The 19,847-nt window shown below is 45.4% G+C and overlaps 1 protein-coding gene and 1 pseudogene across 1 annotated transcript in view; one reads left to right on the top strand and one right to left on the bottom strand.

Annotated features, from left to right (window-relative positions):
• The window catches only part of Aff3 (AF4/FMR2 family member 3), a 464,232-nt gene that overhangs the window by 121,461 nt on the left and 322,924 nt on the right, over positions 1–19,847 (top strand). The gene's annotated exons all lie outside the window — the stretch shown is intronic.
• On the bottom strand, positions 16,189–16,678 carry LOC116897737 (annotated as a pseudogene).

Below are 19,847 nucleotides of genomic sequence, written 5' to 3'. Positions count from 1 at the left end.
GGCTGCTAGGAGAATACTGACTTTCAGCAGCTAGGATGAGGGTCTTAAAGCCCATGCCTACAGTGACGTACCCACTTCAACACGGCCACACCCACTCCAAAAGGCCACACCCACTCCAAAAGGCCACACCCACTACAAGGCCACACCTCCTAATAGTGCCACTCTCTGGGCTAAGCATTTACAAACCCTCACAGGAAGATTCTAGATCAACATTGCAGCAGTGCCCTGCTAGTGAAGAGCGGGTCGTATGTCTGTGTATCATGGCAGCGATCGCTCATGCTCTTTGCAGTGAGCGTGCCTTTCATCGACGCAATTAGCTTCTTGTCGGGGAGTGTTTGGATACAGAATCTGTGGTTGTCATGCAGTCAGTGTCAGAATCGCTCAACACTGTGCTCACTTTTGTGCTTGAGTGCGCTCATTGACGAGCACACAGGTGTTAAATTAGATTGGTCTCAATCCATTGTGTGAAGTCACCAGGCACCAGCTAATCCCTGCTCTCGCACAGGTTTCTGATGTCTAGGTAGCAGGAGGATAAGGAATAATCGGAGTTTTAATCAAGTAGGAGTTATAAAGATTCATCTAATTTCTATCACAATTTTTCTTAAGGGAAAAGGGAAAACAAGCCTTGTTTTTGTTTTGTTTTGTTTTGTTTTAAAATAGGCATGGCAAGAAGACATCTGCATCTTACATGTCCATACATTTGACTCTGTATTATAATTTGTACATATTCAGTATTCAAAGTCCTTTATCCCTCCCTCCCCTGGGTCAGACATTCGCAGGTCAAATAGTTCTTTGGGGGACTTATGTTTAAATGCAAATTCAAAAGGCAGCTTTATAAATTCATGTGCAGTTCCAGCGCCTCGGGGCTTCTCCAGTGCTGGGGCTTCTGGCTTGACACAGGGCTCTTATGACTGAAATGGCTCATTACGTCCTGTGCTCCAGAAGAGGCAGCCTCTGCAGACACCTGTGCCCCAGAGCAGCCCACCGCACAGGGCCAGCTGCCGAGCAGGCAACCCAATTAAAACAATAGCTGCAGGGACAGTCTGCAGAGGAATACCCGGCCTGCAGCAGGGATCTCCCATAAAAGAACTGGTTTGAAAGGAAGCACAATATAAACAACAACAACAACATCTTCCCAGGAAAGGGAAACCACGTGAGTGAGACTCAGGCAGCCAGGACTCAAGTTGTGCAGTTTCGTGTGCCCAGGTGGACAGGAGGAATTTATTCCATTGTCACTGAGTTTCTCACCATGCTTCTCTTCTGCACAGATAGGAGACTGTCCAACTCAAGCAAGACCGTGGGTCAATTTTAAGAGACCTCTCCTCCTATATGCATAAAATCTGAGACCAAAGTCATCCATTGGAGGGGGATGTGGGAGCCTATGGGCAAAGAAAAAATATTTATGGAGTATTCAGATAGTGGGAGGCAGAGTCTTCGAGAGAGCTTAGCTACCTGTCCTCTTCTGTTCCCACCTTGCTTATGAAAGTAGAGATCTCTCAAGCCTCTCAAGTCCCATGTATTAAAGACTTGCCTTCCAGATACGGCTGTTGAGAGATGGCGGGACCTTTCGGAGCTAAGGCATCATGGAAGGCCTGGAGGTCGTTGGACCCAGAGTTTGAAGGGCTGGTTTAACCCCTACCCACCCCCTTGTTACTCTGGCTCTTCAGCTGTCCTTGGTATTGTTTGATCAAACAGTCCTGCCATGACGCAATGCTCAGTCACAAGCCCAGCAGTGGGAGCAGCTGCTCCTGGACTGAACCTCAGAAAACTGGGAGAAAGTAAGTCTCTTTATAGTTGATTATCTTGGGTATTTCCTTACTGCAACCGAAAGCTGCCTCATGCTTTCCTCAAAGGAAATCTTAGTGAAGGATCATTTCTCCTAATGAGTTATTTTAGATACAATTGTACTATAATACAAAGACACATGAGCAGAGTTAGCGTGGTAACTGTTTCCATTGAAAACTTAGAAGAGTATCTTTACCTATACTCCTGGGAGTGTGGAGGACTGGTGAATCTAAATGTTTTAGGAATCCTACAAGGTCCAGAAAGACACACATTCAACATTACCACATGCGGTTTTAAGATATCTCTGGCGAAATACCTTCTGTCTTTTCTCTAAGGGAGTATGGCTTGTATGACAGGTGAATGTTGAGGAATGTCAGTGACCTTGTGGTGCCAGAATTAACAACAATGTAGTATTTCTACCACATGGCTGATATCTGAAAGGCAGCTCTCACCTCTAGGAGTTGGGTGAGGGACTGCGGACATATCCTTACCCTTTTGTTGTTTACATTTTTTTGTACTGGCTGTGCCTTAGGTCCCCAACAATCCTATACCTGTCCTCCATCCTTTCTACCCTGTCATAAACTCCCAGTGTCATTGCGGTTATCTTCCCCATATGTAGACCTGTTCTCTGGCTCCTCCGTAAATTTCAGAGCGGGTCTGTCCAATCACTGCTCCTCTGCACCCTGTACGAAGTTCTGAGCAGTTGGAGAATAATCATATGTCAAGTGAATAAGCGAACTGATCAAAGTGTAGCCTGTGAGTAAAACAAAGTAACACTTTTCCAGGGCTTGCTGTACACAGCAGCATCACGCTTCTGGTCTGGCCCGAATTTCCTCAATAGTGCCTCGCACACCTACACCATGTTTCCCCTAGTATACACCAGGCAAGGGAGGCAGATGTTGTGTGTGTGTGTGTGTGTGTGTGTGTGTGTGAGAGAGAGAGAGAGAGAGAGAGAGAGAGAGAGAGAGAGAGAGAGAGAGACTTTAATAAATCAAGAGCTGTACTGACCTCAGAATCTCTGAGTGTGATTGCCTGTCCTGTGTTGGTTCCTGCCACGTTCCTGCCAGGATTGCCTTTTACTAGATAGGTCTTTTGGCTTCCTTGTGACCTTGAGGATCTAGAAGGCAAAAGTTATGGAGTATTCAAAATGAATACAGATAGTGGGAGGCAGAGTCTGGGGGAGAGCTTGGCTATCCTCTTCTGTTTCCACCTTGCTTATGAAAGTAGAGATCTTGGATGTGGGCCTCTCAGGTCCCATGTATTAAAGGCTTGCCTTCCAGATACGGCTGTTGAGAGATGGCGGGACCTTTTAGAGCTAAGGCATCATGGAAGGCCTCCAAACTTGGAGAGGGCTGACCTCAAGGCCTTTTCATTCAACACTGTTTGACTTTAGTAGCAGAGTTCATGCCACGATTACAATCTCCTGCTGCTGGAACCTTTGCCCATCTGGTTTCTGGCCTCTTGCCTTGGATGCTTGAAAGTTGTTTGTGTCCCTAGGAAGGACCATGCCGTGGTGGCATCCCATGTTGGGTGTTTCACCTCTTGATGGAGTTAGGCCTTTTCTTCTTGAACGTGCATAAATAGGTCAAGTTCTGTTCCTTTCGGCTTATATAGTGGAAATCAATAGGGATCTTTCTTTTCATTTTCTTTCACCCGTGAAGTTCCAGTAGCTGGGCCTCAGGATATTTTCCAGGCCATCCATCCTGCTTTAAAACCTCCAAGGGTACACTGAGTTTTTCATTGCTCATGCTTTTGATTTGGCCTTGGGTCTGCCTCGCCGCCGTGGGGCTAGACGATGAGTTACGCTTTCCCTGAAAATTACCTTTAGATTATATTTCATGCTCATGTTACCCAGCTTCAAGTTTTCAGTACACAACAAGCTCAATCAATAGAAGTCTGAACAGTCTGAATTATACAAAATAAGTTTAACACACATGTTTTTAAATGTGTGTGTGTGTGTGTGTGTGTGTGTGTGTGTGAATGTGTGTGTATTCATTTAAGAAGCTTGCAGCCAGGAGGGAGATAAGACATGTATATTTAGGGATGGTAAATTTTAGTTTGGAGATAATTTTAATTGGGGATAAAAAGGTTCTGTTATAGAGAATTATAAAAACGAGAAGAATTTCGATATCTCCCTGGACACAGGGGGAACTCTGATTGATTTAGGAAAAGGGAAGGAATGTGGTGGAAGTGAAGTTTGAGGAGGATTGTTCTAGGGGAAGTGGAGTGAGGTGTGAGAAGTAAGGAATGATCAATTTAAAAAAACACGCCCGTAAGAAGGAAGCACTGACTTTTGGGAAACGGGCAGAAGAACGAATGGAGATGGACTAGAAGGGAAGCAGGCTCCCAAGACAGCTCAGGGGAAAAGGGTGGAGAAGAAATTATTGAAAAATCCCAGGGGCATCTGGACTGTCAGCATCTAGCAGAGGTGAAGGGAAAGACAATGAACATGTTGGTTTTCGTTCCTGTGACTTAGTCATAGACAGATTTAAAGTCATGAGGACAGTGGGGAAATAACATGACAACATTTTATGCATTGATAGATTTTTATGCCTTATAACTTCGACTGACTGACTGACTGGCTGGCTGACTGACTGACAGAGATGGGGTCTCCTTATATAGCTCTGACTGGTCTCCAACCTGCAGTTCTCCTGCCTCAGCCTCCTGAGTGATGGGGTTATGCGGCACACCACTGTACCCAGCTGCATTTTGTAAATTCGCAAACCAATTGACCACTGTAGCGATGTCTCAGGCAAGGTGAGAATGACATTTGTCCTGAATAATGTAATTGCAGCTGCTTAAACAACTGTGCCCAGGATGTGACTCTCATGGCTCCAGAGAGTGTAGAAGCTGGGCACATGGCAGAAAATCTAGGTGGAATCTTGAAGCATGTATGTGCATGTAAGGTCTTGGAGATAATCATCAGACAATCAAAATATTACTAATCACTTCCAGAAGTTGGCTTAGAGCAAGACTGGGAAACTAAAGATGCTGCCTTACAGGGAGCCAGTAGCAAGCCACTGGGTAACCCAGGTGCAAGAGAGGGGAGATAAGCTATACCAGAGAGGGTGGAAGGGGAGTGTGGATAGGAGAGGGTGGGGTGGGGGGAAAGAAATGTTGAATGGTGCTTGTATGTCAAAAAGTGGATCTTTGTGAGAATCTAAGCCTGAGAGGAGGAATTCAAAGTGGTAGGGGCAGATAATGATGAAATGGAATGTGTTTGGAAAGGAGGTTCTCAGTAGCCAAAGTTAGTCTTGAACTCCTGATCCTCCAGGCTCTACCTCCTGAGGGCTATAGACAGACAAGGACCACCAGCCTACTTCTGGGATATTTTAACTGTAAACCAAGGTTTGCTGTGAAGAGAGGAAAGGTGAGTATGGAGGTAGAAGAGGAGGCCTGGAGAGGGAGAATTTCCAAGCTGTGGGAAGAGGAAAAAAACATTGGGTGTGGGGTTGGGGGGAGAATTGAAGTAACAGAGGAGAAAATGGCTCCCTGAGGGTCACGGGTGGAGAGCGATTCTGTAGAAGAGAGTGGGGACACTTCTTTCTTTAGAACTGCGGGAGGACTACCTGGGTATTCTGTTAGCCATTGAGTGGATGTCCAAAAGAAAAAGAAAAAAAAAAAACCATCTTTTCATGCCCATCTCTTATTGGAATAGTTCTTTACCCCCACTTACCAAGGGGGCCCCATTTGAACACATTAGGTAACATTATGTTTCCTCTCAGGCAGTGTCCAGAGAGTGCTACAAAGAGAGCTATTAGACGGTGGGGTAGATCGCACCTGGATGCCTGTGTTCTGAACATTGTACAAGTGTATGGTACAGGTGTGGCAGTTCCCTATAAGATCTCGGAGACCCTAATTACAAAATATAATAGATATGCACACTTAGAATTCTTAATTAGATCCACAGGTTTTTCTTCATCTTCATTTCATGTAAGGGGGAAGCGGCACAAACGTTTAGATGAATGACTTTCTGTTGATAAGTGAAACATGTCAAGCCAAGGAAGACGGATAGTGCGTGTTCTCATTCCTATGTGGAAACTAATGCTACTGACTTTATAATCTCCCGCAAGGGTTGTGATATAACAGATGGTTAGGGTCTGCACAGTACACTTGGCTAGGAGGAATACCTACCTTCTCCTTTCTCAAGTTTTACTGCACAATAGGGTGACCATGTTTGACCGGAATCAATTGCATTTTTTCAAAGTAAGTAGAGAAGATTTTGAATGTTCTCAGCGGAAAGAAATGATGGCTGTGTGAATGATCCTGCCCGGGATCTGATCCCGGTACATTGTTTACATGTGCTACAGTATTGTTCCGGGCCCTTTAAATATGTGTAATTACTGTGTTAAGAACAGGGGAAAACTTAAACGTTTAAAGGGAAGAAAGAAGTGATTTACGTCTCTACAGTCGTAGAAGTTGATGCAATACTGCCCTGTATGCGAGAGATGCCCAAATGTGGATCTGCTCACCAATTAGCACACATTCTCCGAGGTCAACCCAGGTCACCAGTCAGCAAAAAAGAAAGAAAGATGAGTGTGGGCGCTGTCTTTGAAGGTGTAAATACAAAAACCTCTGCGGTTGGACACCTGGCAAAGTCATAATGAAGCCAGCCGGCTGAGTGCACAACTGAGGGGGTGCTTGGGGTAACTCCTCCTTTCCTTTGCACTAAAGCAGCAAGAAATTGGGGAGAGCAAAACCCAGAAGAGTGCTTCTGTCCCCCTTGACCCTCACTGCCTCCCACAGAGCGGAGTAGAAAGCAGACTTCTGTTCCCAGACTCCCCCACCCCAACCCCCATCCCCGGACTCCCGCAGAGGACAGCTGGAAACAGAGTCTGCTCCCTCACCCCACCCACACTTTCTCCTGGGCTCCTGCAGAGAGTGTAGGAGCAGGGCAGAGGTCAGTCACACCGTCCTACTCCAAAGCATGGTGTGTTCTCTCTGCTCCAAGCACTCTTTAGCTTCCTTGGTATGCGGAGGTGCACTGCTCAGTTTCGGCACATAACCAAGAAGGTATGACTTTGGCCATTTTGGGGGATGAGGAACAAAGAGGAAGATGAGGGGGAAGAGGAGGAGGAAGAGGAGGAAAAAGAGGGGAAGAAAAGGAGGAGAAAGAGGAAGAGGAGGGGAAGGAGGAGGAGGAAGAAGAGGAAGAGGAGGGGAAGGAGGAGGCAGAAGGCTAAGGGCAGCATCCCCACCGCATCCTCCTTCCTGCCTCAAGCTGCTGTAGCTTATGACAAACCCATAGCCTCCCCATGGCTGGCCTTGCTTTGCCTTTTGCCCATATGACTCACACTCCTTAAAGGCACTCTTGCTTTGTGTTTCTGGATGCCACTGCATGCTAAATTATCTCGTGGCAGCGAAAGCCATCTCAACTCCAAGCTGTACCAAAAGCAAAAAATGTCAACTAAATTATCTGTAATGAAATCGTTTTCTTTTTTAATCATAGAGTCAACCCAAGTGTGTGGGGAGAGTGAGGGAGATGGAGTGCTTTAATTGCAGGCGGTTGGAACACCCAGCCTGAGGTTAAATATCCTTTCATCTTGCATGGTTGTGTCAGAGAGTAGGCATTCTTGAGTCTTAAATGCTTTCGGTTTGGGGATAATTAAAATTGAGTTAGGGAAGCGAAATGAGGAAAATACATGGTTGAGAGAAAAATAGAATCTCCATCACTTCAGGGCAAAGCAGGTTCTAAAATCTGATGGAAATGAAGCTAATTGCTTGCTGAGCTTGGCATCTGTGAGACAGTGAAGCATGGGGCCGGAAGAACAATAGTGGTGCTGTCAAAGGTTGTGCGGGCAGAGAGGGAGGACGGGGACTTCTGAGGTGAGTGGGTCTGTAGGGGAGAATGAAGGGAAGGACATCTGAGGCCAAGGGATAGGAAGCCCAGGTCTTAGACTCAACTAAATGCATAGGCGTGGTTCAGTGAACTCTCACTGTAGGTGAGAGTTAGTGCTTGGTTCCCTTAGAAAATGGTGAGCCCTTGAAGCTCAAACATATTCAAGGGGAGAGAACCCAGAGACCTTGGTGGGAATCGGGGAGATCCCTCAGGAACCCCTAACAGTAGTCAAGCACCCTGGTGGGACCCTGGAGTCGTTTTGAGTCTGAACAGAAGGTGGAAGACATGGGAGCTGTTTCAGAACCAGAACTCAACTTTCAGAGTAATTAGTTGAATGTGTGGGTTCAAACTTAATGGGTTGACAAAACTTACTCTCGGTGCCTATCCTGCACACTCCGAGGATAGTGGCACCTTGTAAGCATCGAGGATGGTGTTTCCTGCGGCAAGGACCTTCCCCTAATGAAGAAAGATATCAGGGGACCAATCACTGGGTGAGGAGTAGGCGGGACTTCCGGGTTGGAGGCTGGGGTGGGTGGGGGGAAGGGGGAGGAGAAAAGGGACTTGTGGTTTTGTTGGGAAAAAAATTTGGGGTACAAGATATAACCAACTAGAGCCCCCCCACCCCGGTAAGATGGCAGATTCCCCAGGATCCACCCCTGGAGGATTTAATTTAGTGTGGCTTACTAAATAGGATGTTCGTTGTTGCATCCAGCAATTGTGTTATCTGTTGATTCTAAACTAAGATTGTGTGATGTTTTCCTTCACGCGACGACTCAACCGAGTTCCAGAGAAAGGTATGGTGTCAGGGCACCCCAGCCAGCCACAGAAGTTGGATGCGTGGGGCCAGCATGGCAGTGACACCCCCCCCCCCATGGGAGCATAACGAGTCGGGTGGAGAGATTTTGGGGAGGTCTGAGCCAGAGATGAGACCAGCCCATCGGCGCCCTGTCTAGTGTGGGATGGTGCATATGTTTAGTATTTCCCACAATAGGTTCCTTGTAAACATCGAGGAAGGTGTTACCTTACAGGCATTGAAGATGGTGGTACCTTATGTGTTTACATCTTGGGGGAGAAGAGGACTCTTCACTCTTCTTTCTGCTTTGTTGCGTCTACCAATGCCCACGGTGTAAACACAGATCAACTCCATCCTACTATCAGAATGGTTGTGTGACTGAATATGGGGCCGAGAGGGGATGCTCACCATCAGTTCATAAGCTGGTTTGAGCCGGGCCCTGCACACCACCGCACCTGGTAAAATACAAAGAATTAAATAAATAAATAAATAAATAAATAAATAAATAAATAAATAAATAAATGAGGTGCAGTTCTGAAAGGAGTTCAGCAGGCATCAGAGGCTTAATGCTGGTTGGTGTACAGGATCGACGCTAAGGCAAGATGCGTGTCGGAGAACTTACAGATCCACAGCCCAGTAGTAGAACACACGTGTAACCCTAGCACCTGGGAATGGAGGCAGGAGGATCGGACTTGGAGACTAACTTAGAATAAGGTCCTGCCTCAGAAGGGGCACTGAAGAGACGGGTCAGTGCCTGAGAGCACCTGTTATTCTTACAGATGACCTGAATTAGTTCCCAGACTATTAGATCCGGTGTCTCACAACCGCCTGTAACTAACTCCAGCTCCAGGAGACCTGACACCTCCTGATGTCAGTGCAGCTCTTGATTTACAAAAGTCTCTTCCCCCTGCCCCAACACACACGACGTCTGCCTCCCTTGCCTGGTGTATACGAGGGAAGGCATGGTGTAGGTATGGGTTCATACATAGTCACACACCTTTGAATAATTCAAAACATGAAAATGAATCTTAAAAATGTGAAAACGTCAAAGTGGGCTGAGAATGGAACCTTGGGGGTGTGAGCAGGTGCTGTGTCGGAGAGGAACAGAAATGGAGAACTGGAGGAAAGTCGGGGTGAGCACTGGGAAGCAGACTGTGCCATCAGTCAGGGCCTTGAGAAGCAGTGATGTCACTGGGATAAAGAACATTTTGGTTCTGAGTTCATTAATATAAATATAAATATTTTAATCAGAATTGGCCCGGCATGAATTAATTTTCATAAGGTCCCCGAGGGAGCATCATTAAGCTAATTTGATTCTTTCCCATAATCAATTTTCCATAGTGGACTGTTAATGTTTTCCCTTTTCCATTTTCATATTTGTCTTAATAAAATTACTTAAATCAAGATCAATTGTTTTCTCTAAAGCATCATGACAAAGATTTATCAATAACTCAAAAAACTCTGCTGAAACTCTATTGATTATATTCTTTGCCTTATTGTGGGTGGTGGGGGTTGTTTGTTCTGTTTTAAGGTAGGGTCTTCTTTAGGGCCCAGACTAAACCTGGAACGTAATAGGTAGCCCAGGCTAGCCCTGAACTTCTGGCAGCCCTCCTGGCTCAGTTCGAGTGCTCGTGTGTCTAGCCGTTATCATTCTCTTCAGAAAGTTAATTTTTTGTAGTCTGTCTTCTGTGCACTTTGTGGAATCTCAGAGAAGAATCTCAAGCTCTAGTTTTAGAGAGTTATGCTAAAGTCACGGAGGCAGTCCAGATAAAACCAAACTAAACCAAAACCAAACCAGCCAACTAACCAACCAACCAAACAAACAAAACCTGCCATGGTTGAATCACATTAGATTCAGCATCCACAGATGTCTAAATCAAATTTTATATTTCGATATCACTGCAGCGATACACACAGCTGTTAAATTACACACAGATTTCCTGTGTAGCCTTTACCTGTTTTCCTACAAGCTGACATCTTGGCTGTACTGTATATGTCACAGCCAGCACAGTGGTCACTGACATCAAGGTGCAGAAGAGTTTCTCTGTCACCAAGATGCACTCTATTGCCCTTGCACCCCAAGATTAACTGCCCATGGTCACGGTGCATAATTGATTCTATGTACTGCTAGATCTTCTAGATTACGTTTACCGGCATGCTGTGGATGGCATGTTGCAGACAGCGTGTGGATCCTACACCACGGGTTTAACATGTCAGTGTAGAGTGCTCCCCTGTCCACATTCCTTCAGTTACATGCAGCGTATTTTATCCTTTAGATCTTCATGTCCTTGGAAGGGTGCTTAAATCTCCTACAGTAGCACGTGGGATCATGGAACTTAACCCAGTTGTGACAGCCTCTGTGACATATTTTGACATTTACGTGTAAGTGCCCGTTCAAGTTCTTCTGTTTTCTAAACTTGTAGTTCTCTTGTTTCTCTTTTGAGAGACTCATTAAGATGACTCCTCGCTTAGGCATTATTTGTTATTTCAATACACGTATCACCATCTACCAGTCTCGCTGTTCTGCTTCTGTGAGTAGGTTGCAGAAACCTCGCTGTCATTCACGTATCTTTATCCCCTTTTAAGGTTCAGGTTCAGGTATTTCTCCTCCTCCATACATTTTGTACCCTGTCACATGGTGCTCTGTGATTTTTTTTTCCTTCCAGGTTGACTGTGACCTTTAAGTCCAGAATAAGATCATCGGTGGTCACTAACAGGCGATGTAGTGCCTCACTCACAGAGACTCTTGCCACACAGGGCCTATTAGCATTCTCTTGTGGAAATATGGGGAACTCATGGGGCTCCATGCTTCTTAGAGAGAAAAAGCCAATTAGCCATGTCACATCTTGGGCAGGTCGGCCTGCAGGAGGTTGGGGATGTTGAGCTGAGACTGAAGGTGGCTTTGGTGAACTCTCCCTTCCTCTCTCTCCTGTGTCAGCCCACTTGCCTGCAGGGACCCGGAAGTTCTGCCTATCCTTCCGCCCAGCAATTGGCCCGTGGCATCTTTACTGACAGATCAAGAACCAACTGGGGAGCAGGACCTTAGCATTAGAACCGTCCCTACAACAAGGCATTGTGAAAATGGGTCAAGGCTTTGGCACCTAAACCAAGAAGCCAGAAGGAAAACTGTCAGGCCTAAGTGTGACAGGCTGGCCAAGTTTGGAGCCAGGTCCCCTTGGTGTGTTGGACTGGAAGGCCTTCCCCACAGGTCTTCCTTTCCAGCCTAATCCAGAACCATTGCTTGCTGCCCCAACACTCTGCTCTCTGGGAGGATCCCTCTGTGTAGGTAAAGGTGGCAGCTCCTAGATGTCAGCTTGGTTGTCAGGTGGTGGGCATCACAGCTTGAATGGGAAGGGAAGCACCTGGGTTACTGTCAGGAGTGCATATTGCTGACAAAACGCACCATCCTGGCAGGATATCCCCGACTCAGTCCATATGGTGCTCACGGCTTTCTCCGGGAACATAAAAATAACTGTAAATTTGTGATTTCACATGAAGTCCCAGGAAGAGTTCTATCCTTTAAATAGTTGAGGTGTGTGAAGTGTACATAACCAGGTATTCCTAGTTGGGCCTAAAAGTCACAGTGAAGACCAACCTATATCACCATTATCTTATTTTTAACCATTTAAGTGTGAATCATCTGAAGATGACTGCAGGAGAGTAATTGGCCAGAAATTAACACTACTGTTTCTTTTTCAGGATGCACTTTCAGTTCTCATTCACTGTAAAACCTTGCCTGAGCTACTTTAACAGCTCTGTGATCATCTCCAGTAGCAGATAAACAAGGAAACAAAGGGCATTGTTTTGCTGTCTTACTCTCCATAAACTAAGTTCATTTAACTTACACTGGTCATATTTCATTCAAGGGACTGCCTTACAGACACTCTGAATGTAACAGCAAACAAATACACAGTAACCCCTCTCCATGGTTTTTCCACTGGAGGACCGTTCGTTTCTCCAGTCTTTCAAGCCAGTGTGGCAGGCGGTGGTGTCCAGCTGGCGGAGACTCTGAAATGTGGAACAGGTGGGCATGTTGGTGCAGAATGCCTCCAGCCTCAGCAGCCAGGAGGCTGAGGCGTAAGGACTGAGAGTTGGAGGCTAGCCTGGGCTATGTATGTAACACGTAGGTAGTAGTTCCCTGTTTGAAAAGCCAAGGGTAGAAACTGAAGAGCTCAACGGTACAACATCAGCTTTAGTAGGTAAGAGACCCTGTGTTTTGACTCCGGTACCACCACAAAGCAGCAAGGATGTGGACAGGTGGCTCAGCGGTTAAAAACACTGGCTGCCCTTGGAGAAGGCTCTGGATGGGGTCCCAAGAACTCTAGATGGGATCCCAGCAAGACACAGGAGATCCAACACACTCTTGGCTAAGGGCACCTACGGGTGTACACACCACCTCCCCTCCTCCAACACACGAACAAAAAATAAAAACAAACAACAAAATCCGGAGCACATGTTATAAGCACATGTTATCGAGAATAGACTTTGTTTACAAACAGGAAAGGGAGAAACATGTGACTGGGTCTCGGGTAACAATGCTAATAAGGAAGCCATATGTATTTATGCCGTGCACTGTTTGTAAATGTAAGTGCAGATGTCTGTAAGAACAGTCAACACTGTGTTACTGGGCACTTACAACCCACTCTCCGGAGGGAGACTTTGAGAGGAAGGTCTCTCTGTGAGCTTTGCCTCCCGTCTGGATAAGGGATGCTCTATGTTAAGGCCAAAGGATCTGTCTAGGAATACAAATGTGTACACCTTGGAACTACGCCCTACACATGAGAACCTTTTGCTATCATATATCCTATTTCTCTGGCCAAACGAGATCTTTTCTTGCATCCTTTGGCTCTCTGTATATTTTATTTTCTACTCTTAACTACTTATTTGCCCCATTCTTGAGAGTATTTGCATTTTTTTTGACCTCGCTTTAATAAAGTTAAAAAAAAAAAAAAGGAAAAAAAGAAAGTCTGGTTCTCTAAATGCTATACATTTTTCCAAGAATGTTCCCTAGCAGATGCAATCTTTCTTGCCTTCAGATCAGTCCAGGGGACTTTGTCCTCCTGAGTGCCTACTGGGTGCTCGATACTCGCAGACCTCCCCCTCCCATCTTTGCACACTCTCTAAGGAAAGGGAGTGTTTTGCATCAAAGGTGTCGTGTGGTGTGTCAGCATTGCATCTGGTAACAGGATTATTCATGTGGAAGTTGCTCAGTAAATATTCATTGAGGGGAATTGCCAGGGGACTGAGGGGATTTTTGGGGAATAACTTTTAATTGCACTTCTTTTTCTGGACTGCCTAACTGTCTTCCCTTGGACTGTCAACACTTAGAAAGCGTGGTCTGTCTATTGGCCTTTCTTTGATCAGCATCCCCCTTTGACATTTGCCTAGACCTTAAACTATCCTTTCTGACAGAGTCAGGGTACGGCACAGCAGCCATGGCTCTCGTTCTGAGGAACGACACAGCTGTCTGAATCTCCTTGTTTTGACAGGGCTGAGGTGATTTAGCACTGAGTGTCCTTGGCAGGGCTCCTGCCTGCTCAGAGGCCTCTGCCCCCCCTTACAGAGACACACTTTCTGCCTGACATCAGATGCTGGGAGGATGCCCGCCAGAGCAGGGATGGCCCCTTGTCCTACACACTGGTTTGGGTGACTGTGATCTACCGCAAATCTTGACGGCCTGACAGTTCACCGGCTGCAAGATCTTTCTAACCTGTAAGGTTGGCTTGGTCCTCTGAAAACATGAGGGCATCTTAGTTAGCCAGCCCCGAGAGCTCCCAAACCTGGCATGTTTATGGTTCTTTTATTATATTTATATTTTATTATATTTATAATCTTTATTATTATTATTATTATTATTATTATTATTATTATTATTTTATTATTCTAAGAAATGAACCAACTCACTTTCCTTTCATTCTTCCCACCCTCCTTGGCTTCCCACATACCTATTAGGTAGACGCTCTCATCTGGTCATCGATGGAGGTGAACGGATGGGGAAACATCGTGCCAGGACACTCCCTTGATCTTTTACCCGTTTCATGTGCAACCTGATGCTAGGTGGTCCTTCCTTTTTTGTAAAGGAGTGAAAATTTGTTTAAAAAATAATGTGAATACCTTTTCGCATTTGGGAGGCAGGGTCTTGCTTCCTGCTTCATAATGCATAGAAATGTATAATTTCCGTGAATAATGGCACGTACACCTATGTCCCCACCCCATGATTGGGAAATTATCTCTGTAGTTAACAGTTACGATGCAGACCCATGTTCTAATTACATGTGCAAGACTGTGCGTGTTGTCCGTAGGCCCAGACTCTCACTGGGGCCTGGTATTTATTGGTATTTATCTTAACGTTTCTGCCATCTTCTATAAATTATGATTTTTTTAACGATGTGTGTGAGTAGGTACTTAGAGTATTTTGGTTTGCCATTGGCCTCTTTTACATTGAATTCTTACGGAGTAGGACTCACATTTCTCCAGCCGAGGCAACAGTGGTGAGTTCCGTACTGTCCGGGAGTTTCTTGATCCCTTCTCTATCTCTGGTTCCACTCAGAAGCTCCTTGCTGAGATTGCCTGGGACCGCACTGCGGGAACAGTGCATCTTTCTCAGGATGCTGGATGTGCTGTGAGGAACCGAGAGGGAGGATGAGCGCCCAGCCTCTGGAATTTCCCCAGTGTTCTGATCTTGAGCTGTCAGAATCTGGCACCTTTAAGGAACGATGCCACATCATTTGCATTACGCCTAATGCAAAAGCAGCGCTTTTGCAGGCCCAGGGGATCTGCACTGGTCTGAAATCAGATGCTCAAACAACAGTTTGCTTTGAGCTAGGAGACAGAGATGGTAGGGTTCCTGTCAGCGGGCTTCTGCTGAGTGTCTGTGCAGTCAGAGCCCCCCCGCCCCCAGTTAGTGGTTCTTCACATGGTGGTTTATGTCTCCTACCTGCCCGGCTCTGTCTCCAGAAGCCTTATTCATTGCTCCCTCTACATCAACAAAGGATGGCCTTGGTGTTTGCCAGCGTTTTCTCCTTCCTTTGTCCTGTCTCTCCCCCTTCAGTTCTCCCTGGCAGACATTCAGAGGTTGATTCTTTCTGTAATTGGCTGCCCCTCTCATGGAGATATCTTTGGATTAAAATAATGTATTTTTGAAAGTGGATTTTGAGACAGATGTTGTATGCTTTCTTTGATATGATGAACTAGAATTTTAACACTCTCTCTCTCTCTCTCTCTCTCTCTCTCTCCACACACACACACACACACACACACACACACACACACACACACACACACACACACACAGATATTCAAAGAGAAGAGGTCCTATTTAGGGCAGGGAAGGAGTCCAGTGGGAGGGATGAGGGTCAGGAATATGAGAAAATGCATGACACGAACCTGTGGAGATTGTGGTGATGATATATCATTTCGTTAATGAGCATCTAGTAAAACAAACCCCTCACAAACAGCTTCCTTTTCTTCTTTTTCTTCTTTTTTTAAGCATACGATTTTAGTGTCTCCCTTTGGAGGCGGGCAAAGTCACCTTTGACAACACCCCAAAGGTTCTCCGGCACTTTGATACACAAGGATAAGGTCCAATATTGTGCTGACTTAGGATACAAATAAAGCCCATAAAATTGAGGCTTAGACTCCCCCGGGCTGGAGTTGGACAGAGGCGAGCAGGGAGTGGTTTGGGGAGATGGGAAGGGTGTGGCTTGAGTTCTTGTTGACAGAGGCAGTTGGTCATGGGTGGACGCTGAAGTGCAGAGTGCAGTTCAAACCCTCAGACTGGGTAGCAGCTGCTGTGGTGACCACCGTTTGCTCAGTTCAAGGGTTCGCTGCCCTGAAACCATAGCTGGATCTCCGTCTGGGCCCTGTCCTTAGGACTTGCTACCTTTCTGCTGATGTAAACACTGAAGTCACCCCTGATTGTCCCCGGGGGCTTTCTCCGTTGAGCCAGTGTGTCCTATCACTGTCCTTGAGATGTGGACACATTGTACACTTCCCAGACTATGGCCACCACAGACCCCAGGGCTCATGTTGCTGATAAGTGCTGGGTAGGATGGCTTCCGCTGAAGGTCTCGGCTGAGCTCAGCAAGGATGCTCTCTGGTGCCTGCAAACATCTCATCCCTACCAGCTTGAAGCCCCACCTCTCAGAGCATTGCACCAGAGTTTACATCAACCTCTGCTGTACCCCCTGTGGCTTCACAGCAACCAGGGTCTGCTCCTGGGGCCAGGGAGGCCCTACAGTACCAGGGCGCACCAGCAGGCATCAAAAGGATGGCCACACAACCTGCAAACAACTTTTGAAGGCAAAAAAGTTGAGGGAAAAATGAAATGCAAGTGGCTTTTAAAGGCTGTCCTTTGTACTCACCCTGTATGAGCCTGGCCTTTGTTTGCAATTGATGTTCTTATCCACATTTGTGTTGCTCAAAGCTTTCGTTTTCCTGGTTAAAACTTTTGACAGCAAGTTATCTGATGCGTACAGCCTCCTCCACTTCCAGCCGCAGTGTATAAAACATTTATGTTCACGATTCCCTTTAGGTAGAGGATTCTCTGGACTCTGCTTTAAAAAAAAAATCCAAATGGGGTGATTTTTATACCCTTTAAAAAACTTAATGCTTCCCATAAGGACTCTGGAATGATTTTATGACCTAGTCATGCTTCCTTAAATGTTAAAGAAACAAACTAGTGTGAAAACCTTGGGATGATAATTATTAATAAAAATACTCTACCATTTGATCTGCAGAACATTATTTTTTGCATTAAAGTTATTTTTTTCTTACTATTAAAGTGTGCTCAGACACGGATACAGTGGAATTAGGCATTTCTAACCAGAGCAGAAGTTGTTCCTGTGGGAACCAGAAATACAACAAGTGCAGAGGAATCTTACGAGGAGGACTTTTATTTTTTTGTTATTTATAAAACACATATTTGAGTTTATGGCTATGCCTCCAGTTAGGATGTCAAACAAGCACAATTCGCTGAAAATACCTTGAGTTCACAGCAAGTGAAGCATCCCAGACGAAACTGAACAATTGTCTATAAATTTAATTGCTGCCTCGGAATAATTATGTCTAAAGGATGGGGTATACACTTTATTATCGATCAGGTTCTCTTTTAACAGGAGCACCGTGCTTTGTACAAGCCAATTATCTTTGATAGTTTCTATAATTAATGTTTAATTATATTTTATTGCCCTCGTTCTATTACATCACCTTGGTGACAATTTAAACATTTCTAAACGCTGAAAATCTAGACAGTGTGTTGTATGTTACACTATTACCTTTTTAACACTTCCGTGAAATTCCAGGGTTGGTGTATTGATGTCACCATTTATTGGAAAACAATACTGAACCTCTCAATTTTATACTTGTGTGTTAGAAGAACCCTACTGTGTAACTCAAGACAGAACAGTGTAAATAACACATTCTTATAAAATGTTTCCATATTGTTAATTATTTACTGCTATTATGATTGTTTGCATGCGTGCATGCATGTGTTTTAGCTCTCTTTGTGTGTATATGGTGTCTACGTGTATATGTGTGTGTGTGTGCATATGTAGTATATCTGTGTGTGTCTGCGTGTGTGCACGAGAGCACGGGCATGTATGTGCACAGACACACATGTGTCTGTGTAGGGTAGTGTGTGGGTTACATGCATGCCATGAGTCATGGGCAGTCAGAGGACTACTGCCAGGACTCAGTTCTCTTCTTCTACCGTGGGTTTTAGGGACATAGCTCAGGTTGCCAGCTTGTGAGCAGTCACTTTACTTACAGAACCATTTTGCCCGTTCCAGCAGTGTCTTCTCTCTATAATTATCTGAATGGCACGCTGTTTATAGAATGCATTGTCTTTTGTTCCCAGTTGCCCTAAATGTATATAATGCAAAATGAATGTCAGAAGGACAGTGCTGGCTCTGTTAGTAGAATTTGTTCTTTGATGTTTGGGGCTTGTTTATGTCTATGACTGGGAAAGTATCCACTTCGTGCAGTACCCACATTCAAAAACCACGCCTATTTTCCTTTAAAAAGCTAAAAAATCCTGGTGCATAGGACAAGAAAATGGTGAAAGGAGAAAAGGTGCCTAGGGGGTGGGGCTGGTGTGGAGCAGGGCAGGGGTGGGGCAGGGCAGACAACAGGCAGATTATGCTCACAGTGGAAATGAGGAGACCAAATGGGTTTTGGGGTGAAGATCTTGTTGATGTGGAGAGAGGGGACCAACCCCACACATCCTGCTGGGTAAACAACGTCAGTTAGTATGGCATTTCATCTCATGTAACTCTGGGAATCCCGCCAGTTCTGGGCTTGCAGAGACTATCAAAAGTCACTATTCCATCGCAGTGACTCCTAGTCAATGGATCAATGGTGACTTGGTGTCTACCCAAGCCTTCCTTTCCTGCACATTCTTGCTTTATGTCCTCCTGCTCTGTTTGCCTTTCACAGCTCGGGTCATTGTCAACACCTCCTGGAGAGTTGCAGTTGGGCGATGTGCTCAAGCACAGCCGTATAATTTTTGTGTGAAAACCACTTTGAAGATAATTATCACTTGTGTAAGGACGAGAGCATAATCGCAATCAGAACACGGGGATGTTAAGCTATATAATAAGCAAATTTTCCTTAAAATTCCAACATCGGTTTATTTCTCTGTTTAATATGGAGGCTGGGGCTCCGGTTGTAGTAGTTTCGCCTGACCACATGGTAAGAAACACAGATCTATGTTTATGTGTGCATTTCTTGAGTATGGGTTTTCCATCTACAAATTGGACTTCATTTACTGTGGAGCGAGCTTGTGTTTTAAAGAGTTCTGTGAGCTTGTCACATCACGGAGAAGACTAGAAACATAAATTAGACACGTGCTAGATCCTGTTTGTTTATAAGTTGGAGTCTCCTATGTTTAACTTTGCATAATGGACATAGTCTTCTAACTCGATGGATATAACTCCATGTATGAGGTTGGACCAATTAAACATACCCTTCTTGAGAGCCTAAGGTAAAATGATTTGGTGGCTAGGACAAGTCGTTGGCAGTGCAGAAAACAATCCTATCACATCTTTGTCCACTGTCCTCCTTCATCCGAAGACCAAACATTTGTCTCCCTAGCCCCAGTCTCTGGCACTCAGGATTCGGTGACTTTTTCTCACTTTTGCCAAAGCATGTCTATTCAGTTGCAAAATGCCATATTTCCAATCTTTCCCTCCCAGAATCTCTTTTTACGTATTCACCCCATCTTATCCGTTTTCTTTAACCGGTTTTCTCCCCTTCGGTAGGTTAAAAAGGGCCCCAGACATCAGCAATCTAATTACTCGTGCGGAAGTCCTTGACTGCGGCAGGAGTAGAGCAAGAGCCCACATAATTTGCTGTTCGGTTATGCAGGGCTCATGCTTCTGGGGGGTGATGTTACCTGTCCAAGCTCAGCTGAGGGGTCACTCATGTGGTTAA

Source organism: Rattus rattus, chromosome 4 (genome assembly GCF_011064425.1).
Source record: "Rattus rattus isolate New Zealand chromosome 4, Rrattus_CSIRO_v1, whole genome shotgun sequence".
Taxonomy (NCBI): domain Eukaryota; kingdom Metazoa; phylum Chordata; class Mammalia; order Rodentia; family Muridae; genus Rattus; species Rattus rattus.
Note: the sequence above shows the minus strand (reverse complement) of the source record. Positions and strands in the feature narration are given on the sequence as shown.